Source organism: Lissotriton vulgaris, chromosome 11, assembly GCF_964263255.1.
Source record: "Lissotriton vulgaris chromosome 11, aLisVul1.2, whole genome shotgun sequence".
Lineage (NCBI taxonomy): Eukaryota > Metazoa > Chordata > Amphibia > Caudata > Salamandridae > Lissotriton > Lissotriton vulgaris.
The window spans coordinates 724,374,386-724,396,459 of NC_141699.1; the positions used below are offsets into that span (position 1 = coordinate 724,374,386).

The 22,074-nt window shown below is 41.9% G+C and overlaps 1 protein-coding gene across 2 annotated transcripts in view; it reads right to left on the minus strand.

The window, feature by feature from the left end:
- The window catches only part of LOC147683385 (glypican-5-like), a 1,567,690-nt gene that overhangs the window by 1,369,947 nt on the left and 175,669 nt on the right, over nucleotides 1–22,074 (minus strand). The gene's annotated exons all lie outside the window — the stretch shown is intronic.

Sequence of the window (22,074 nt, forward strand, 5' to 3'; positions counted from 1 at the left end):
GCACAGGGTCAAGACTGATTTGCATAAGGCTGAGTTCAAACTGGAATGTCATGGTGAGCAAAAAAACGATGGATTTAGGCCCAGATCTCTGAACTGGGGTGAATGTATGACATTGTTCTGCATTCTGTCCATCACCTGTTGTTTTTGCATTTGTCACCCTGAGTGGGAAGGGTATGCTCAGAGGTGAGTCCCGTGCTCTCCATACCACTGGGATCAAGCTATCCAGCCTGATGAGAGCTGAAACCCCGAAACCGTCCTTGGATGCTTTTTTCCAGTCCAGGGAGGTCCTGGCTTGGCAATTCGGGCTGGACTGTTCCCATGGGGCACAGGGTCAAGACTGATTTGCATATGGCTGAGTTCAAACTGGAATGGCATGATGAGCAAAAAATTGATGGATTTAGGCCCAGATCTCTGTACTGGGGTGAATGTATAACATTTTTCTGCATTCTGTCCATCACCTGTTGTTTTTGCACTTGTCACCCCGAGTGGGACAGGTATGCTCAGACGTGAGTCCTGTGCTCTCCATGCCACTAGAATCAAGCTATCCAGGCTGATTAGGGCTGAAAGCCCGAAACCGGTCCTTGGATGCTTGTTTCCAGTCCAGGGAGGACCTGGCTTAGCAGTATGGGCTGGACTGTTCCCACATGGGGCACAGGGTCAAGACTGATTTGCATATGGCGGAGTTCAAACTGGAATGGCATAGTGAGCAATAAAATGATGGATTTAGGCCCATATCTCTGTACTGGGGTGAATGAATGACATTGTTCTGCATTCCGTCCATCACCTGTTGTTTTTGCATTTGTCACACCGAGTGGGACGGGTATGCTCAGATGTGAGTCCCGTGCTCTCCATACCACTGGAATCAAGCTATCCAGGCTGATGAGGGCTGAAAGCCCCAAACCAGTCCTTGGATGCTTGTTTCCAGTCCAGAGAGGACCTGGCTTGGCAGTTCGGGCTGGAATGTTCCCATGGGGCACAGGGTCAAGAGTGATTTGCATATGGGTGAGCTCAAATTGGAATGTCATGGTGAGCAAAAAAACAATGGATTTAGGTCCAGATCTCTGTACTGGGGTGAATGTATAACATTTTTCTGCATTCTGTCCATCACCTGTTGTTTATGCATTTGTCACCCTGAGTGGGGCAGGTATGCTCAGACATGAGTCCCGTGCTCTCCATGCCACTGGAATCAAGCTATCCAGGCTGATGAGGGCTGAAAGCCCGAAACCGGTCCTTGGATGTTTGTTTCCACGCCAGGGAGGACCTGGATTGGCAGTTCGGGCAGAACTGTTCCCATGGGCACAAGGTCAAGACTGATTTGCATATGGCTGAGTTCAAACTGGAATGGCATGGTGAGCAAAAAAACTATGGATTTAGGCCCAGATCTCTGCACTGGTGTGAATGTATGACATTGTTCTGCATTTTGTCCATCACCTGTTGTTTTTGCATTTGTCACCCCGAGTGGGACAGGTATGCTCAGACATGAGTCCCGTGCTCTCCATGCCACTAGAGTCAAGCTATCCAGGCTGATGAGGGCTGAAAGCCCGAAACCGGTCCTTGGATGCTTGGTTCCAGTCCAGGGAGGACCTGGCTTGGCAGTTCGGGCTGGACTGTTCCCATGGGGCCCAGGGTCAAGACTGATTTGCATATGGCTGAGTTCAAACTGGAACGGCATGGTGAGCAAAAAAACGATGGATTTAGGCCCAGATCTCTGTACTGGGGTGAATGTATGACATTGTTCGCATTCTGTCCATCACCTGTTGTTTTTGCATTGCTCATACAGTGTCAGACAACCATTCATATTAAGCTGTGTCCTCGTCCCAGTTAACAAAATCTCGACAGAAGAGGAACATACACAGTCAAAGGATGACCCATTACCATACTTTTGCACCTTTTGATGCTGACACCTGTAACCGCCACCACTTTAAGGCTGCCAGACAGTGCAGCAGCTCTAAAGGATCTAATTGTTATTGTTATTGTTAACTACAGCTTATATAGCGCCAAATCACCGTCAGGTCTCTAGGCGCTTATGACAGAAGAGGACGATATTTAGCAGAGTGGGTAAAAGGAGAAAGATGCGTAGGGCCGTGGCACTTAGCGGTGGTTAAGGCTTCCCTAAACAGGAGTGTTTTTAGAGACTTCCTGAAATGCAACAGATCTGATTCCTTACGAAAGGGACTCTGGAAGTTTATTCCAGATCTGTGGAACCATCACTGAAAAGGATCTGCCACCCTTCGTTGCTAGTTTACAGCGGGGACAGGACAGCAGTTGAGTGTTCGAGGACCTTAATGAACGTGTGGGGTTATAAACCCCAAGGTGTTCTTTAATGTAGGCAGGTGCTTGCCTATAAAATAAACTGCCTTATGGGCAATGCATAAACTTTTGAACTCCACCCGTTGTTTTATGGGGAGCCAATGTAGCTTACACAGTAATGGAGATGCATGAGTCCGTCTAGGTAGCCTAATGATCAGCCTAGCTGCGTCGTTCAGGACTACCTGCAGCCTGTTAATCAATGTTTTGGGCAGACGCAGGTAAAGGGCATTCCCATAATCTAATCTTGAAATTATTGTGGCAGAAACATTTTTACGAAGCGTAGAAGAGGAAAGAAGAGGGACTAGCTTACGTAGCTGTCTAATTAGATTAGTGCAGGTCCCAACAACGGAGGAAATCTGGCTCGCCATTGACAGCTCATGGTCGATTTTTATGCCTAGACTTTTTACATTAGAGCATGGTTTCGGGGTGGGGCCAAGATCTTGAGGCCAAAACAAGTCACCTCAGGGGGAGGCTTCCGTTGAAACCACCAAGACCTCCGTTTTGTCTGGCTTGATCTTCAGCAAATTCGCTGTCATCCAGCTCATCGTATTTTTTGGGCGTGGGTCTGTGCAGATGCCGTGTTCTCAATACTAAGTAACAATTGAGTATCGTCGGCATAGTTAAAAGTTTTACAGCCCATGCTTACCAAGGAGTCGATTAAGGGCTGCAGATAAAGGTTGAAAAGGAGTGGGGACAAAGCAGATCCCTGAGGGACTCCGCACTTCAGGGTACCCAAATCTTATATACAGTCCCCCAATTGAATCCTTTGAGTTATCTCGGAAAGAAAGGATTTTAGCCATTTATAGGCTATGTCTTGTATCCCGAAAGCGGCCAGTCTGTCCAAGAGCAGGGTGTGGCTGACAGTATTGAATGCCGCTGACAGGTCTAATAGTATCAGGGCACTCAGCTTCTTACTGTCAGCCATACCTCTGAGCTCATCCAGCACTGAAAGCCTCACCAATTCAGTGCTGCGGTGAGCCCGAAACCCTGCTTGATGCTCCTGGAGTAGATGGTGTGACTCCAAGAATGATGAGAGAGATATCAAGACGTGTTGTTCCAGAATCTTGGACAGAAAAGGTAGCTGGGATAGAGGCCTATAATTTTTTGGGTTGGTGGGATCAGCCCCCAGCTTTTTTATTAGGGGCCTAACTCGAGCTTCTTTAAAACTGGAAGGAAGTTGGCCAATATCTAATGAATTGTTCAGTAGTGAGACAAAATGACTCTCTAAAGTAGGGATCGCCAGGCGAAAAATGCTGGGGGGACATGGATCTGCTGGTGAGCCTGACTTAGTTCGATTCATAAGCTGTCCTAAGACTGTAGAGTCAATCAGAGGGAACTTAGAAATGGTGTAAACTGGGGGGAGGGTTTGAATGTGGGAAAAGGAAGGGTGACTACTGGAGGTATTCTTGATGTCAGAGAGAATAGTTTTTACCTTACCAAGAAAGTAGTGTTGAAAGGTGTTACAATCTATCGGAGATTCTGATTTTTCTACTTTCTTGCTCAACTCTGTTAGGATCTTAAAGGTTTCTTTCTGAATATTCTCTGCGTTGTTAATTCGGGATTCATAATACTCAGCTTTTGCTGACAGAATACAATTTTTATGTAGTTTAAGAAATGTTTAATAATGATCCCTATCTATGGGATCATTTGTTTTCCTCCAGCGTCTCTCTAAATGGCGGAGCTTTATTTTGTGTTCCCTCAAGGAAGGATTAAACCATGGGGCACCTTTTACTGCTCTGTTTATCTTTGGATTTCTTTCGGGTACAATTTGATCAATGGCCTGACTAAGATTTTGCATCACATTCGCATGTTCCTGATCTAGATCTCCATGCGTATCATGTAGCTGTATATTTTTAAGTAGGGTGTCCGTCAGAGTTTCTGAGTCAATTTTCCTCCATTGACGCACTTTTTTTGTTTTTGGGGGTAGTGGTTGAGACAGGTACCCATCTATAGGGATATCGCAATTTATCAGGTAGTGGTCTGACCAAATACAAGGTAGGACACCTGTTAAAGCTACATCCGGATCTGAGGTCCAGATTAGATCGAGGGTATGGCCTTTATCATGTGTGGGTACCTCTACTAATTGTTGGAGCCCAAGTGTGGTCATGGTGGTTTCCAACTGTCGAGTTGCCACATCCTTAAACGTTTTGTCCCAATAAACATTAAAATCTCCTGTTATTAAGACCTTTTGATAGCGTGTACAGATATCTGAGATGATGGGGGCCAGTAAGTCATTAAACAAAGAAGTAGATTTTGGGGGATGATAGACTGTAAGAACAACAAGACAGGTGTTTCTCAAAGTAATCTTCACCCCAAGTATATCAGCTAAATCAACTGTTTCTGCCATTAGTTTGGTGACAGTTAGATGTTTTTTAAATAAAATTGCCACACCTCCTCCTCGGGCGTTATCTGCACGATTATGCCACATAGCGTCATATTCGTTTGGGAGGGCGGCTATGATGTCAGGTAGGGAGCTGTCGCCCAGCCACGTTTCTGTAAGGGTTAGGACATCTATGTCCTCATTCTGAAGGAGAGTAAAAATTTCAAGGTGATGTTTTTGTAACGATCTAGTGTTCAGGCTAGTTAGCTTCAGACTTGGATGATTCACAGGTACGCTCCTATCAGTACACAGAATGCCAGTCTCTTTTAGCTTGGTCGATGTTAAGGTAAGATTGCTAGAGTCTAGCCGGTGTAGCTCACCTGGGGTATATGCCAGTCGACAATCAGGGGGGGCGGCCCCTGTGCCCGGTAGTGCGCCGACGGGCGCAGATGGGCAGGACACTGGCACGACTCCGGCGCAGGTCCGGCACGTCTGCTGTACGCATCCGCTGCGCGGAGGCATGACCGTCCCCTTTTAAGCGCAACTAGAGCGCGTCCCCGCAATAACCCACACCCAATATGGCCGCCGTTAAACACACCCCAAACCGGGAACCAGCTCTCAGCGTCGATACTCCGCCGAGAGCGGTCCGGTGGCGAAGGGAGGGGGGGAGAGGTCACAAAGCACCAGGTAATCAAGTAAAAGCTTATTACATCAAGCCAATATTAAAAGCTTATTAAATCAAGCAAGTTTGAAACGCGCGATATTAAAATAGCACAAAGTGAAAGAGTAGACCTCCCGGCTTCCGCCTCAGGAGGGGGAAAGATTCGTTCTGTCAGGATCAAGCGCCGGGCTCTCTAAGCCCCTTTTAAGAGCAACTAGAGCGCGTCCCCGCGATAACCCACACCCAATATGGCCGCCGTTAAACACACGCCAAACCGGGAACCAGCTCTCAGCGTCGATACTCGGCCGAGAGCGGTCCGGTGGCGAAGGGAGGGGGGGAGAGGTCACAAAGCACCAGGTAATCAAGTAAAAGCTTATTACATCAAGCCAATATTAAAAGCTTATTAAATCAAGCAAGTTTGAAACGCACAATATTAAAATAGCACAAAGTGAAAGAGTAGACCTCCCGGCTTCCGCCTCAGGAGGGGGAAAGATTTGTTCTGTCAGGATCAAGCGCCGGGCTCTCTAAGCCCCTTTTAAGCGCAACTAGAGCGCGTCCCCGCGATAACCCACACCCAATATGGCCGCCGTTAAACACACGCCAAACCGGGCTAATGTGGCTGACAAGTAAACAACTGGTCTTCAGGATTCTCCATGTTTTTGTGTTAGCACTAAAAGAACACAGCCCTCTCTTTCACTACAGAAAAGCAAGAATGCTTTGTTGTAATCAAGCATTCTTAGTGCTGGGAAGCAGCAGAAACTTTCTCTCAGCTCTAGGAAAGCAACCAATCATTGTCCCAAGTCACCAGATCCAACACTTCCTTGTGTGAGAGGTTTTGTAAAGGTTTGGCCACTAGGGAAAAGTCAGGTATCCACTGACAGGAGTAGCCCACCATTCCCAAAAACATCCTGACTTCTTCCTGTGTTGTTTTCCGATTCATTTGCATGATCACGAGATTCTTTCTTGTGACACCCCTTTCGCACTTTTCTCAATTTTGATGATCAAGATATATGACTTCTCTCAACCTATACTGCAACTTATATGGGGATAGTTTATGTCCATTCTCAGCCAAGTATTTGAGCAATGCACTAGTGCCATTTTTGCAAGCTTCCCGTGTATTTGATGCAACCAGGAGGTCGTCAATATTCTGGACCAGGACAGAATTACAGGGCAAAACCAAAGACTTCAAATTCTTCATAAGGTTCTGGTTAAAAATGGAAGGGCTCTACTTATACCCTTGTGGGACTAGGCACCATGCCAAAATATGGTTTCTGAACCTAAATGCAAAGAGGAACTGAATCTCTGAGATCTAAGAGAAATCTTCTGTCGTCATCATTAGATACATTCTGATAATTGGATTCCCATTTGCCAATTTAAAAGCAATATCCATATCATGAGTTTGTAGCTCTATTCAGTTTACACAACAATTCCTTTAAGGAAAAAGGGCTGCATTTTTTAGAAAAACAGCTTTATTTAAAAAGCAGTCACAGACATGGTGGTTGCTGACCCCAGCAGGCCACTATCCCTGTGAGTACTAGCCATTCTCAATGGAATCGCAAATTGCGCTTGCCTCATGAATATTGATGAAGCATGCAATTTGAGACTCCGCTGGGAATCGCAAACAGTGTCTGAGGCACTGTTGCCCATTCGGTTTAGCAAGTTGCAAATTGCAAGTCGCAATTCTGCGCAATTTGCGACTCGCTAAACTGAATGGTCGTACATCTGGCCCAAATGCACCTAATCTCAGACTCATGGGTGCAATATCTGATACTGTTTTTTGAGCTGGAACAGCTGAGGTTTGAATCCCATTTCCCCCGGAACCAGCTTTATATATAGAAACCACTGGTCCAATGGTAACAGGAAACATAAGTGCATCTGGGACTGTACATCCAGGGGAGGTCCCAGGAACACAAGTCCCTGAATTTCCACCTATCAAGTTTTAAGTCACTGTAATAGTCCGCCTCACACGCTGGTCCTTCTGCATAGGAGAAATCCGTATCATTCCAGGACTCGTACTTACTGGTACAGTAGGCAGTCCAGTATTCCCACTGGCAGCCTCGCTCTGATCTTCCTCCATTCGAATCTCATACAGAGGTGGGCACTCAGACATTAATACGTTTAAGAGACTGTCACTAGAATCACTATTACTATTTTCATCATTCTCTCCAGATTCTCTTGTTTAATCCTTTATTCTCTTTTTGGTCCTTCTTTCCATTTCTCAGTTTTGCAATAATGTGTATAATTTTGCTCCCTTAACCTGTCAGTTCTCCACCATTTCTGCTCTGCATCCCAACTCGCATCTGCATAAGTAAGCACTGCCTTTTTCACTTGTTTCTCATATATCTCTTTTTCTCTTTCATGAGCTGCACACTCTCATGTGATCCGCACTTCAAATTGTGTAGGTGTAGGTTGTGGTTTCATGTCATATAAAATTCTCCTAAAATTTTGCAATAATTCTCAAATTAAATGTACCCTAATGTGGAAACGCCAGTGCAGCTTCTTTCTCAGTGATCTTGTGCCATTGTTCTAGCCAAATACATGTGTGTAACCCTACCTTTATCGCATATAATGACCTTCCAGTGTCGTTGGGTGGGCCCCCCGGGTGGGCCCCCCCTTGAGAGGTATTTGAACATCTCCTCTAAACAAATGTCAAACAACTATGAACCATTTCTTTTCAATTAAAATGTGTTCATTTTGACCAAAAAATCAACATTTTGCTTAAAATGTAATTACAAATCATCAACCAATAACAACAGCACGTTGTGACATGTACAGTCAATAACAATGCAACTTCACACCAAGCAACCTATACCAGCGTGGCACACTGTGACGGCAATCTCACTCCTCGCAGCAGCTCACCCTTGTTTACAGTTTTCATGCATGCACTCTTTTCAGCAACACTCTTCCAACTAACTACATTGCAATAACAACAAATAACAATTGTCTGCTTTACTAAAGGATCAACAGAAATAAATCATACCAAGTAACACATACACACATTCAAATGAAACCTCGTCCTGAAGGGAACCCCTCTGACCAGTGCAGCTTTACTTTTTGCAAAAGGTCAGCCACAGTAATCATACCTCACTTTCCCACAAAAGAATAACATCCCTTTCTCGATTGGGCTGTTGACCTTGTCTCATGACTAACCCCACAAAACCTCAGCAGACTTTACGATACAGGATCTTCTATGCTTTTTAATATTATCCTGGTGCAGGAACCGATTACAACTTCTACACAATAAGCGCTTCCCTCACACAATCATCTAAAACATTATTACATCATATCACGCAATCTCCATGAGACACCACACAATTGCCACAAACTCCGCAAGCTATGCATAAGCTGTTCGCACACAAACCTTTTGATACTCTCTCCTCCTCTGTTACAGTTTCCTCTCGAACCAGTTGAACATCATCAACACTGATTCTCCAAGTCAAAACATGGGCGCTAGAACTTTCTTTTGGATCTAGCCTAATCTAAAGTAACAGTTTTCTAACTCCTCTACTTTAGGTACTAACGATCCTTGATTTGCTACCATCTGAGAAAGATCTGGGCCGCTTCTTCCAATTCAACTGTTTAGTTTTTTTAATTTGTAATGCGCGACAGCTACCCAACAAAGGGTTTCGCGGCGCAGAAGGCAGGTCAAGGCGAGATCGAAACAAGCAATTTCTATTGATCAAACAACCAAGTTTTTAATGACTTGTGAAAAGTTCTCCCAATTCAACTGCGGTCAATAGACCTTTGTAGTAGCCTGAGAGGAAGAGGGGTTAACGACAATTTAAATCTCAAAGTACAGTGTGATCATTAGGACCACACAATAAAAGTCTGAGTCAGTAACTTGATGCTAAAAGGTTTATTGCAAACTCAGAGTCAGACTAATATAAAGTCACCTCTAGAACATACTGCAAGCGTATAAAATGATCAAGGGAAGACCAAAGCATCACAAAATATTAGTCCTCAACAGCAAAGAGCATATAAGAATCTCAGTAGGCGCAATACAGAAAATAAGGAAAAGGATCTGATAACTGAACGAATGGTTTTGATCCTTCTCCCCATACATGGAAAAGATTTGCAGCATCTACTAAACCCTATACTAAACTAAGAGTACGGAAAACTCTATTGAGTCAAGGTAGCAAGAAAGGTGTCAGCATCAGAACCTCTGTAGAAGTTCTATAAGTAAAGAATCATATATAGCATGAAACCACACACTCAGAGATATCAAGAGAGGTGTATACCTCCCTAAGACTAAAGGTCATCTTCCTAAACACAAGGTGGGTTCAGTGCACAAAGAACATTAAAAACACATGACCTCATACACATCATAATATGTTTTCCAGTTCCCAGAAAAGAACTTGGCACATTAAACTGTACTCCCATATTCCAGTTTCCGCTTCTAAAGCCTCCTTGGTTTCTCCCTTCAATTAATAGTACCAAATGGGAACTCTCCTTTTGTTCTTCATTAAAATCGCTTAACCTTGCCAGCTCCTCATCGCCTCACTATCTCTGGAATACAATGTACTTTTCACTAACTAAGGAATGTCTTTGGTCTGCACATGTAGACGAGAAAAACATACAGAAAAACTACTTTCCTGTTAAGGTTAAATGTCTCAACTGCAAGCTTCAGGCCCACAATCATGCTAATTTAACATTTCTCTTTAGAAAACATATTAAATCTGCAAACTACACATAATCCAGTAAATGAAACCTTTAACAATAAATAAAGCTATATCATGCAGTACTTTTATATGTGGCACAATAACGAATACATGTAATTTTAAGCAAAAATGATAACAGGTCACAAAGAAAACATTAAACACACATGGGATTCATTTTCACAAATCCCTGGTGAATGCACTGCTTTAAATGCATTTTAGCGCACCACCTTACAATATAAACCTATAGAAGATTAATATCAGCAGTCCAGCTGTTTCTGAAAAGAAAAACATTAATTCACACACACATATATATGTCAAAACACATAAAAGATGCACTTCTATACCTTCAGTGCACCATATCTCTTCAGTATTATTACATCACACAAGTACATAGGGCCAAATGTAAATATATATGTATGATGCCTAGCCAAAAGTAGAAGATGGAGCCAAAATGATTCTACTCCAACTCCATATATCATTGTAAGTTCCCCTAAAAGAAGAAGTGAGGCTTGGCTGCTGCTGAAGCCAAAGCCTGATGTGATTTTTCTGAACATTATTAAAAGGTGAAGGAAACAGGGATGGTTCTACAAAACTGGGTGTGAATAAAGCTACCCGCTCTGAATCAGGCAGAGAGAAATTTAATGTGGTAATTCTGCTCCTTCTGACCCAGAATCTGGGCCATAGTGGTTAATTGATGGTATAACAGTACATTGAGGTGTTGCACTCTTAATAGTTCATGACTCTAATATACTGGTAGTTTACTAGTGCCTCCATTAAGTTTAATTTGACCATAGACTCTTGGGGAAGCACTTTCACTTGGTGCTCCATGTAAGTCTTCGAAGTCAACCCCATGACGAATTAAAATGGTCACAGACACCAGTATTTATATCATGATTGAAAATTTGGCTCTCGTAAAATGTATCACATATGACCTCAAATACAATGTTTTGCATATGCTTCCTGCACAAATCCATCCCTCATGATGTCTCTTGCGCATACTATTTGCCTTCAGCAAGCGTAGCTACATGCTTCTGCTACACCTTTAGAGCATAGTCCCTGGGCATAATACATGACTTAAAAACTCTACACGACACTCCAATCAACAGCCTTCCTGATCCATGCACTGGAAGACTAGGCACTATCTGTTTGCTCACTTGGAGAGTGCTTTTGGAAATCAGTAGAGAAATGGTACACTGCAATCCTCCTACAGAAGTCCTGATTTTGACTTGGTTGATGTTTTCTACCACCTGTCCAAAAATACCTGTTTGTTGGTATTTACTGCACCTGGTAATCACCAGGGACCAGATGTGGGTAGCCCAATACCGGTCGGTAACGGCCGAAATTACCGAATTTCAGCCATTACCTACCGGTATTAGGCTATTGAGATGTAGGTGGCTACATTTCAGATTCAGTAATTTAACGAATTGGTAATTTAAGGAATAAGTAAATTACCGATTCTTTAAAATACCGAATCGGTAAATTACCGAATCTGAAATGTAGGGAGCACTCAAATGAGTGCATTGCATGGTTAAGGATTCGGTATTTACCACCAAATAGAAATTGGTGGTAAATATCAAAAACCTTTGAAAAAGCAAATTTGTGCCTTTTTAAAAAGTGCCATGTGCCACATGTATACCCATGCACTATTCAGTGGTGCAACAGGGTGTCAATGTGACACCCTGCCATCCTTGAATGTGTTCCCCCATTACCGAATCGGTAAATACCGATTCGGTAATTCCCATCATTCCTATGGGCCTCTAGGTCCATAGGAATGAATGGTAATTACCGATTCGGTAAACTTTATCGAATACTTACCTAAATACCATTTACCTATTCTAAAATATTGAATCAGTAAAATTCAACTGTTTAGTTTTTAGAATTTGTAATGCGCAACAGCTTCCCAACAAAGGGTTTCCCGGCGTAGAAGGCAGGTCAAGGCGAGATCATAACGAGCAAGTTCTATTGATCAAACAACCAAGTTTTTAGTGACTTGTGGAAAGTTCTTCCAATTCAACTGTGGTCAATAGACCTTTGTAGTAGCCTGAGAGGAAGAGGGGTTAACGACAATTTAAATCTCAGTACAGTGTGATCATTAGGACCACACAATAAAAGTCTGAGTCAGTAACTTGATGCTAAAAGGTTTATTGCAAACTCAGAGTCAGACTAATATAAATCAACCTCTAGAACATACTGCAAGCGTATAAAATGATCAAGGGAAGACCAAAGCATCACACAATATTGGTCCTTAACAGCAAAGAGCATATAAGAATCTCACTAGGCGCAATACAGAAAATAAGGAAAAGGATCTGATAACTGAACGAATGGTTTTGATCCTTCTCCCCATACATGGAAAAGATTTGCAGCATCTACTAAACCCTATACTAAACTAAGAGTACGGAAAACTCTATTGAGTCAAGATAGCAAGAAAGGTGTCAGCATCAGAATCTCTGTAGAAGTTCTATAAGTAAAGAATCATGTATAGCATGAAGCCACACACTCAGAGATGTCAAGAGAGGTAGGTACCTCCCTAAGACTAAAGGGCATCTTGCTAAACACAAGGTGGGTTCAGTGCGCAAAGAACATTAAAAGAACATGACCTCAAACACATCATAATATGTTTTCCAGTTCCCAGAAAAGAACTTGGCACATTAAACTGTACTCCCATATTCCAGTTTGTGCTTTTAAAGCATCCTTGGTTTCTCCCTTCAACTGATAGTACCAAATGGGAACTCTCATTTTGCTCTTCAATAAAATCACTTAACCTTGCCAGCTCCTCATGCCTCACTATCTTTGGAATACAATGTACTTTTCACTAACTAAGGAATGTCTTTGGTCTGCACATGCAGACGAGAAAAACATACAGAAAAACAACTTTCCTGTTAAGGTTAAGCTTCTCAACGACAAGCTTCAGGCCCACAATCATGCTAATTTAACGTTTCTCTTTAAAAAACATATTAAATCTGCATACTACACATAATCCAGTAAATGAAATCTTTAACAATGAATAAAGCTATATCATGCAGTACTTTTACATGTGGCACAATAACGAATACAAGTAATTTTAAGCAAAAATGATAACTGGTTACAAAGAAAACATTAAACACACATGGGATTCATTTTCACAAATCCCTGGTGAATGCACTGCTTTAAATGCATTTTAGCGCACCACCTTACAATGTAAACCTATAGAAGATTAATATCAGCAGTCCAGATGTTTCTGAAAAGAAAAACATTAATACACACACATATATATGTCAAAACACATATTAGATGCACTTCTATACCTTCGGTGCACCATATCTCTTCAGTATTATTGCATCACACAAGTACATAAGGCCAAATGTAAATATATATGCATGATGCCTAGCCAAACGTAGAAGATGGGGCCAAAATGATTCTACTCCACCTCCATATATCATTGTAAGTTTCCCTAAAAAAAAAATTAGGCTTGGCTGCTGCTGAAGCCAAAGCCTGATGTGAATTTTCTTACCATTATTACAAGGTGAAGGAAACAGGTATGGTTCTACAAAACTTGGTGTGAAAAAACCTACCCACTCTGAATCAGACAGAGAGATGTAGTAATTCTGTTGCTTCCGACTCAGAATCTGGGCCATAGTGGTTTATTGATGGTATAACAGTACATTGAGGTGTTGCACTCTTATTAGTTCATGACTTTATAATGTACTAGTGGTTTACTAGTGCCTCCATTAAGTTCACTTTGACCATAGACTCTTGGGGAAGCACTTTCACTTGGCCCTCCATGTAAACCTTGGAAGTCAACCCCATGAGGAACTAAAATGGTCACAGACACCAGTATTTATATCATAATTGAAAATTTGGCTCTCGTAAAATGTATCACTTATGACCTCAAATACAATGGTTTGCATATGCTTCCTGCAAAGTCATCCCTCATGATGTCTCTTACGCATACCATTTGCCTTCAGCAAGCGCAGCTACATGCTTCTGCTACACCTTTGGAGCATAGTCCCTGGGCATAATACATGACTTAAAAACTCTACACGACACTCCATCAACAGCCTTCCTGATCCATGCACTGGAAGACTAGGCACTATCTGTTTGCTCACTTGGAGAGTGCTTTCGGAAATCAGTAGAGAAATGGTACAATGCAATCCTCCTACAGAAGTCCTGATTTTGACTTGGTTGATGTTTTCTACCACCTGTCCAAAAATACCTGTTTGGTGGTATTTACTGCACCTGGTAATCACCAGGGACCAGATGTGGGTAGCCCAATACCGGTCGGTAACGGCCGAAATTACCGAATTTCGGCCGTTACCTACCGGTATTAGGCTATTGAGATGTTGGTGGCTACAGTTCAGATTCAGTAATTGACCGAATTGGTAATTTAAGGAATCAGTAAATTACCGATTCCTTAAAATACCGAATCGGTAAATTACCGATTCTGAAATGTAGGGAGCACTCAAATGAGTGCATTGCATGGTTAAGGATTTGGTATTTACCACCAAATAAAAGTTGGTGGTAAATATCAAAAATCTTTGAAAAAGCAAATTTGTGCCTTTTTCAAAAGTGCCATGTGGCAGACATACATGCCCTTAGGGCATGTATGTGTGCCACATGTGTACCCATGCACTATTCAGGGGTGCAACAGGGTGTCAATGTGACACCCTGCCACCCTTGAATGTGTTCCCCCATTACCGAATCAGTAAATACCGATTCGGTAATTCCCATCATTCCTATGGGCCTCCAGGTCCATAGGAATGAATGGTAATTACCGATTCGGTATTTACCGAATCGGTAATTACCGAATATTACCGATTCGGTAAACTTTATCGAATACTTACCTACATACCATTTACCTGTTCTAAAATACCGAATCGGTAAAATTCGGTATTTTAGAATAGGAACTTACCTACATCTGGCCCTAGGTGAATTATATACATCACCCTCTGCTCTGTTAAATTTTGGCAGGTGAAACCTCCCACAGCTTAACAGGGGAAAATAATATGTTGTTTACCATTACATATAGATATATTATTACCACATAAATCCTCCAAATTGGAGGCTTGTGGTAATATATATATATATATATATATATATATATATATATATATATATATATATATATATATATATATATATATATATATATATATATATATATATATATATATATATATATATATATATATATATATATATATATATATATATATATATATATATATGCTAGTGACAACTTTGTACAGGAAGGAGACTGCAGGAAACAGTCTCCTACACGCACAGAGCTGCCATCCCCGAAACCTGATTAATTCAATACCTTTTGGCGAACTTCTCAGAGCCAGGAGGAATTGCACAAGACAACTGGACTATGAAAAAGAGAGAGACACCATGTGTGAGAGATTTAAGTCCAGAGGATACAGTAAAAAATGTATCAAGGATGCAGTACGTAAAGTGGGAGAGAGAGATAACATCGAACCCTCAGAGAAAGAAAAGGATGAGGAAAATGAAGGAGTGAGATTCATTACTGACTATCACTCCCAAACTAAAGGAGTAAGAGGTGCCCTGAATAAATACTGGAATACCCTAAAAACCGATAAAGATATTCTATTGAGTATCAGGGACCATCCCCAAATTACGTACAGAAAACCAATATGTCTAAAAGACAGAGTATGTCAGACATTGATAGCCAACCGTAAGAGAGCCAATCCAGTCCAGGGATTCTACATCTGTGGCAGATGCAAAGCGTGCAAATTTAGCCGCAATGTTAAAGAGATTAGATTATCTGAACTGTGTGAGCCCTTTAAAATCACCAAACATCTGAATTGTCACACAGAATATGTGGTGTACGCACTAAGGCCGTGCAACAAATTCTACGTGGGCAGCACCATGAAACCAGTTAAAGATAGGATCTTACAGCACCTGAGAGCCATAAAAAATCAAGATAAACAGTATCCCATGGCTAGACACTTTGCGTCTCACCATAAAAGTAACAATAGCCTCCTATCTTACGTGGCACTCGACCAGGTACCAATAAGAGAAAGAGGCGGTAATCGACTACAGGAACTCAGACGATTAGAGTCGAGATTTATAATTAAATACCAACTGTTACAACCCCAGGGGCACAATTGCGATGAAGGTCTGGGTGTGCATCTTGGCTAAACTTATGAAAGTGTGCTTAATATGAATGTATAAAAGGCACGATACTTATAACTTACTTAATCACTGTGTTTTGTTATTTTGTCACAGGTACCAAACAATGTGGGAGAGTATGAAAATGCACCAAATTCAGAGAGTGTGTGGCAGTATGCATCGTGTTGCAAAGAGTAATCCGGGCAAGTTCATATTGAATGACTTTTTCTTACGTATGAGTCAAGATTGGAATCTGATTCAACAATGAACCAATACATGATTTTAAAGCCCACTGGGGCTAAATCCACTATCAAACCATGTAAAAACCAATTGAAGCTTAACCTTCTCCGACTCAGCCTGCAAAGCACCCCCTAGATGTATGAAAGCAACTGTACTTGGTACAAAGAGCGAAGGTATTGAATGAAGTGCTTTGGCTCAACACAATGAGCGAGCGCGTGCTAACACGCAGCAATGGTACTACCGCGGGTTCGCAGCACGTATCAGAACGGACTGATTATATTAATTGTTTTGGAGAATCTAAGCTAATCGTAATTTATTTTCTCTGCATAATCATAGAATGGAGCTAATTCTATTATATCAGTTGAACTGTTATAAAACTGTAACTAGGGTTGCAAACTATTAACGTGGGGTCCTGAATGCAGTAAGCAGGCTCGAATGTAATTGAAAGGAGCAGCGTGTTATTTGGTATTACATTATCATCCAGCTCTAAATTGGTGCAACTTATGAATTGTTTTCATTTTTGATTTATGCATTAAATGCCACACGTTGCTGATAAAAAGTATGCACTGTATAGCTCCAGACATGTGATTTGTTGGTAGTCTGTTGGCTATGTCTATCATGCAGTGAAGTCATGTGATTTACTTTAAATAATGGATGCAAACAGACTATGGTACTCGTGAGAAAGGGAAGGCAATTCCCGAAACGCGTCGAGTAGGGCTGTGAAAATAAATCCAGATTGAATACATTTGTGGCTTGGACGTCGTTCTTTTGGATTGTGAACAAATTGTTGGAATATATATATATATATATATATATATATATATATATATATATATATATATATATATATATATATATATATATATATATATATATATATATATATATATATATATATATATATATATATATATATATATATACATACATATATATATGCCGAATCCTCCTTCCTCCAAAGAGACCGGGACACTTAGCCGGCGGTGCGTCTCGGGTCGGAGGTCCCCGATATAAATACAGTTTCACGTACTCCCAAAGTACCACGCACTCTGCACAGAAAATAAGGATTAATGCTCCGTCTGCTTGGTCAAAATCACGGTTAATTTGTAAACCATAAGCCTTCAAAAACCCTACGCGTTTCGGCGGACAACCGCCTTGCTCACGGGTAAAGTGTTTCTAAACGGCCATTGCTTATATCTTGTGCACGTGATCCCAAATATAAACATACAAAAAAGGAAGCTGAATTTCACAGTTTTTGAGTCGCCATCTTACAGAGGGTTAGCATATCTCTGCTACCGGTGGTACATGGTGTCTTAAATCATTTATGGATTATAGCATAGGAGACAAACAGATTGAAATCTAAATTAAATTATTATGTGGCACCTCATTGTTATTGTAAACAGTTTAGTGCATGTCTTTAGTACTAGTTCATCCCATCAACTAAACAGTGAAAACATTTCGATTTTTACAACTTAAACCTATAAACATTGTGCGCATGGCGTGAAGCATCCCATTCTCATATAGACAGTTTGATGCACGATTATTGTGATGATTTGAAAAAATTATTTAACTTGCCCATCGACTAAGCAATAAAGGTATATTAAATTTTATGAATCAAACAATTACGTTTTACGTGCATGGCGTTCATGATACGATGTACCCAGTGGCTGCCCTAGCAAACGTTTTGTAATTGCTACTGCCGAGGTGCGGGGTGTCACTAAACACGCCAAAATTACCAAAAAATAATAAGTCTCCCTGCTAAGAACTCATGGGTCTGGCATAAAAGGAAGTTCAATTATGTCATCAAGTGGACAGGACAATCATACTTAATGCATTGTGCCTAGTGGCAGAACTTATCAGTTGGATAGACGTCAAAGTCACGTAAACAATAATCAGGGTTAATAGACAAATATCTAATCCACATTGACCCTAAAATTATGACAATAACCCATATATGTACGTATATGGAGACCCAATCCTCAAACACATATACATATATAAAAAATATTTATTTTTCAAAAAGATACACATTCACTGGATGATGTCATCAGTGATGTCATTTGAGATGTCATCAGTGATGTCATGAGTGATGTCACTTACCATGTCATGAGTGATGTAATATGTGACGTCATCAGCAGTGCATTGCACGCGCAAGTTATAGTGAGTCCAACTAACTATAACGTGGGAATTTCAATGGTTTTATGCGAGTAAAATTTCCACCTAACTAAAACTGGTGTGAAACCTATGGTTTTTTCAGTTAATATATATATATATATATATCCATATATATATATATAGATATATATATAAAATCTCCAGGGTAGGCTGGGTGCAGTGTATTTAAAAAGTACAGCATATACTTTAAAGTTTTATATGTCCTGATAGTGAAAACACATACAAATTAATTTTAGTAAAAAAACATACAAATTCATTTTTCACTACTGCAAGTCCTACCTTTCCCATGGATATCATTGGAGTTACCTTATTACATCTAATAAACAGTAACTTCCAAATGGGAATAGGGAACCAGTACACATTTGGTGTCTTTGGAAATCCAATGAACTATCCTCTCTTATGCTAATGACAGATTTGTAATTAGAATTTGGAAAATACCCCTTTTAGAAAGATAAAAAGGAACAAATGCTTAACAACGTCAAACACTATCCCCAGTACAGAGATCTGGGCCTAAATCCATTGTTTTTGTTGTTCACTATGCCAATCCAGTTTGGACCCAGCCATATTCAAATCAGTCTTGACCCTCCTCCCTACGGATATAGTCCAACCAGAACTGCTAGGCCAGGTCCTTCCTGGACCGGAAACAGCTGTGATGGATTGGGATAGGGAACCAAGCGATCGTCAGTTGGTGATAATAACTCAAGCATTCCATCCATCACCTTGTTATTTTTGCACTTGATGCCCTAAGTGTGTTGTATATGCCCAGACATGGGTCCTGGGCTCACTGTGCCACTGGAGCCAAGCTACACCCTACTGAAGAGCCCATAACAAGGGCAAAACCGGTCTGGACTAGAAACAAGCATCCTCAGACCGGTTTCGGGGTATCAATCACTATCAGCCAGGATAGCCTGAATCCAGTAGCATGGCAAGCAAGGGACCCAAGTCTTCATATACCCATCTCACTTAGGGCTACAAATGCGTAAAAAGAACAAACGATGAACGGAAAGCTGAACAATATAAAACACTCATCCCAAGTACAGAGATCCGGGACTAAATTCATTGTTTTTTTTTGCTCACCACGCTATGCGGCACCAACTGATCGTCAATGTCAGGGTTGCGGGTGATGTGCCCATAGATCCTGGTTGATGCACATAGTGAATGACTGTGCTCGGCCTACGTCTATTTATCAGTGGCAGATGCTATCTCAGGTGGCGTCTTGTGAATATCCGTTGTGCTTGTTAAGTGTGGCTGCATTGCATTAAGTTCGGAGATTTCTTGTCAAGTTTGGCTTTTTCTGATTTGGAGAGAAAGTTTGATGGCATATTTGACATTTATTTAGAATATGAACTAATCCCTTGATTATCTTATAACTTGAAGTTTCTTCTGGAACAGCACTGATATTGTTACTCTGTTTCTTGGTTATTTTACTTGAAGGTGATATATCATCATGGATGAAACTGACTAACGTTCCTGCATTAAGAAGTCAAGCGCTTTTTTGTTAGTGAAAGAGATCCACATTATTATGTTATTTTAGATCATGAGAGTTCAGAGAAGAAAGTAATTTTTTTAAAACAGTTTTTATTATGAAAATAAATGGCTCTGAAATACACAGCCATATGCCTACAACCCTGAGGCCAGCAGCTTATAAAACCAAGGCACTTTACACAGCGTTATCGCCCACGTCCCGGAGGCAGGGCAGAGTCACATGTAGTAATGTTGGCACTTGTTACTACTTGGGGTGTGTCTGCTGCTGATCAGTGAATATAGCTGTTTCTCTAGGGAAAAGAAAAAATGAACCAACAAAGAGATGTCAGCATCACTTGCCGCTGTCAGGACCCGCACTGTATATGCTGACGTGTCACCTTGGAACAGCCATTTAATTGCGAAGCCTTACCTGGTCCCTCACCCTGAGTGGCTCTGGCGCCAGAGTGTTTCCCATCTGAACCCTCCCTACCCGGTATAAATTGGGGCTCAGCTGATATCATTACAAGTTGAGTGTACGCAGTTTCATATGAGTGCTTTGTCCCTTATGTAGTGGGGGTGTCAGTGTCTGTTGCAGGCTCTGTCGTTGCCCCTTCCGCCGAATTCTCATTTTTACTGTTCAAGTATGTGGTGTATAGACCCCAGAAGTTCTTCGGTCTGTTCCACAGAGGGAGCAGCTCGCTGAAGATCTCTGATTGCGTACAACAATAAAGGACATCATGCGACCACTGTGTCATTGTAGGCAAGGGACCCCTCATCCAGCACATTGCCACCCTACGTTTTGCCATCAACAAGCCCATGTCCACTAGTCTGCTAGCTGCTTTCGGGAATTGCTTAAAATAGCCCAGCAAAGCCACAGCAGGTTCAGGGGCAATCTCGAAACCCAGCTATGATGCTCAGTTCCCGGAAGACCTTATCCCAATACTGGTAGACGCCCGGGCAGCCCCACACCAAGTGAATGAAATCCGCCACTGGGGAGTGACATCTCTCACAGGTCGCCTCCTCCCTTAGCCCGTATCTCTGCAATCTCTCCGGTGTGTAATAAACTCTATTATTGTATTTGAAATGTATAAGTCTGTGCCTGCCGTGTAGCTATGTGCGTTTTGTATTGGTGCAGCAATAATACCACATGGCATCATCTGTAGGCATGTCCAGATCGCGCTGCCAGGCCAACCTTGCCTTGTGTACTGATTTGCTCTATGTGACATTGCTAACTTGTATAAGTTAGAGACGAGCTTACGGGGGGATTTAGTTTTAATAAGATACAACAGTCTTTTACTTCAGGAGGCTCGCTTAGGTCTTCCCCCAGCTGTTGTTGTAGAGCCCTGCATACCGTGTGGAACTGAAAGAGTTGTAGCAAGGTGGGTGCTTCTGTGGGGACAGTGGCTTCCTCCCAAGTTTTATCAACACCATACGTGAACAAGTCACCTGTTGTTTGTATACCCAGCACTCCCAATGCTCGTACGACCCCACCGTCGCCAACCAGACCGTCCAGTCTATTGGCATATCTGGAGAGTATAGTCGTGCCCCGCTTGTTGCTGTAACAGGCAACGCCATGCGTGTCCCATCGAGTTGAACGTGTCTAGAATGCCCGTCCTGCGATCAACCGGCTCCAGAATAACTGCTGGCAGGGGGAGGGGGTCAGCATAAAGCTTCTCGAGCCGAAGATATGGTATATTTTCCGCCCCGTGGACCCAGGCATGTGCCTGTGCCCCCTGCGCCGCTCTGTAATATAACTCCAAATGAGGCGCACCCAGTCCTCCCAGGTGGTATGGCAAGGTGAGCACTCACCATTGTACTTGTGCCTGCTTGCCTGCACAAGCCAATCTTATCAATGATTTATTGAGTCTGGCAAAGAAGGAGCGTGGCAACACTAAAGAAGGAGCGTGGCAACACTATTGGCATGTTGACAAACAAGAAGAGAAACCTGAGCAACACCACCATCTTCATGATGGAGACCCTGCTAATTAATGATAACGGCAGTCCTATCCAGACTTCGACATCATCCTCTAATTTTGTGACAGCAGTACCATACTTCTCACAGAACACAATGTCCAAGCCTGTGTGCAATCTAATGCCGAGATACCTGACCGAGTCGTCAGGCCATTGCAGTGGGTACT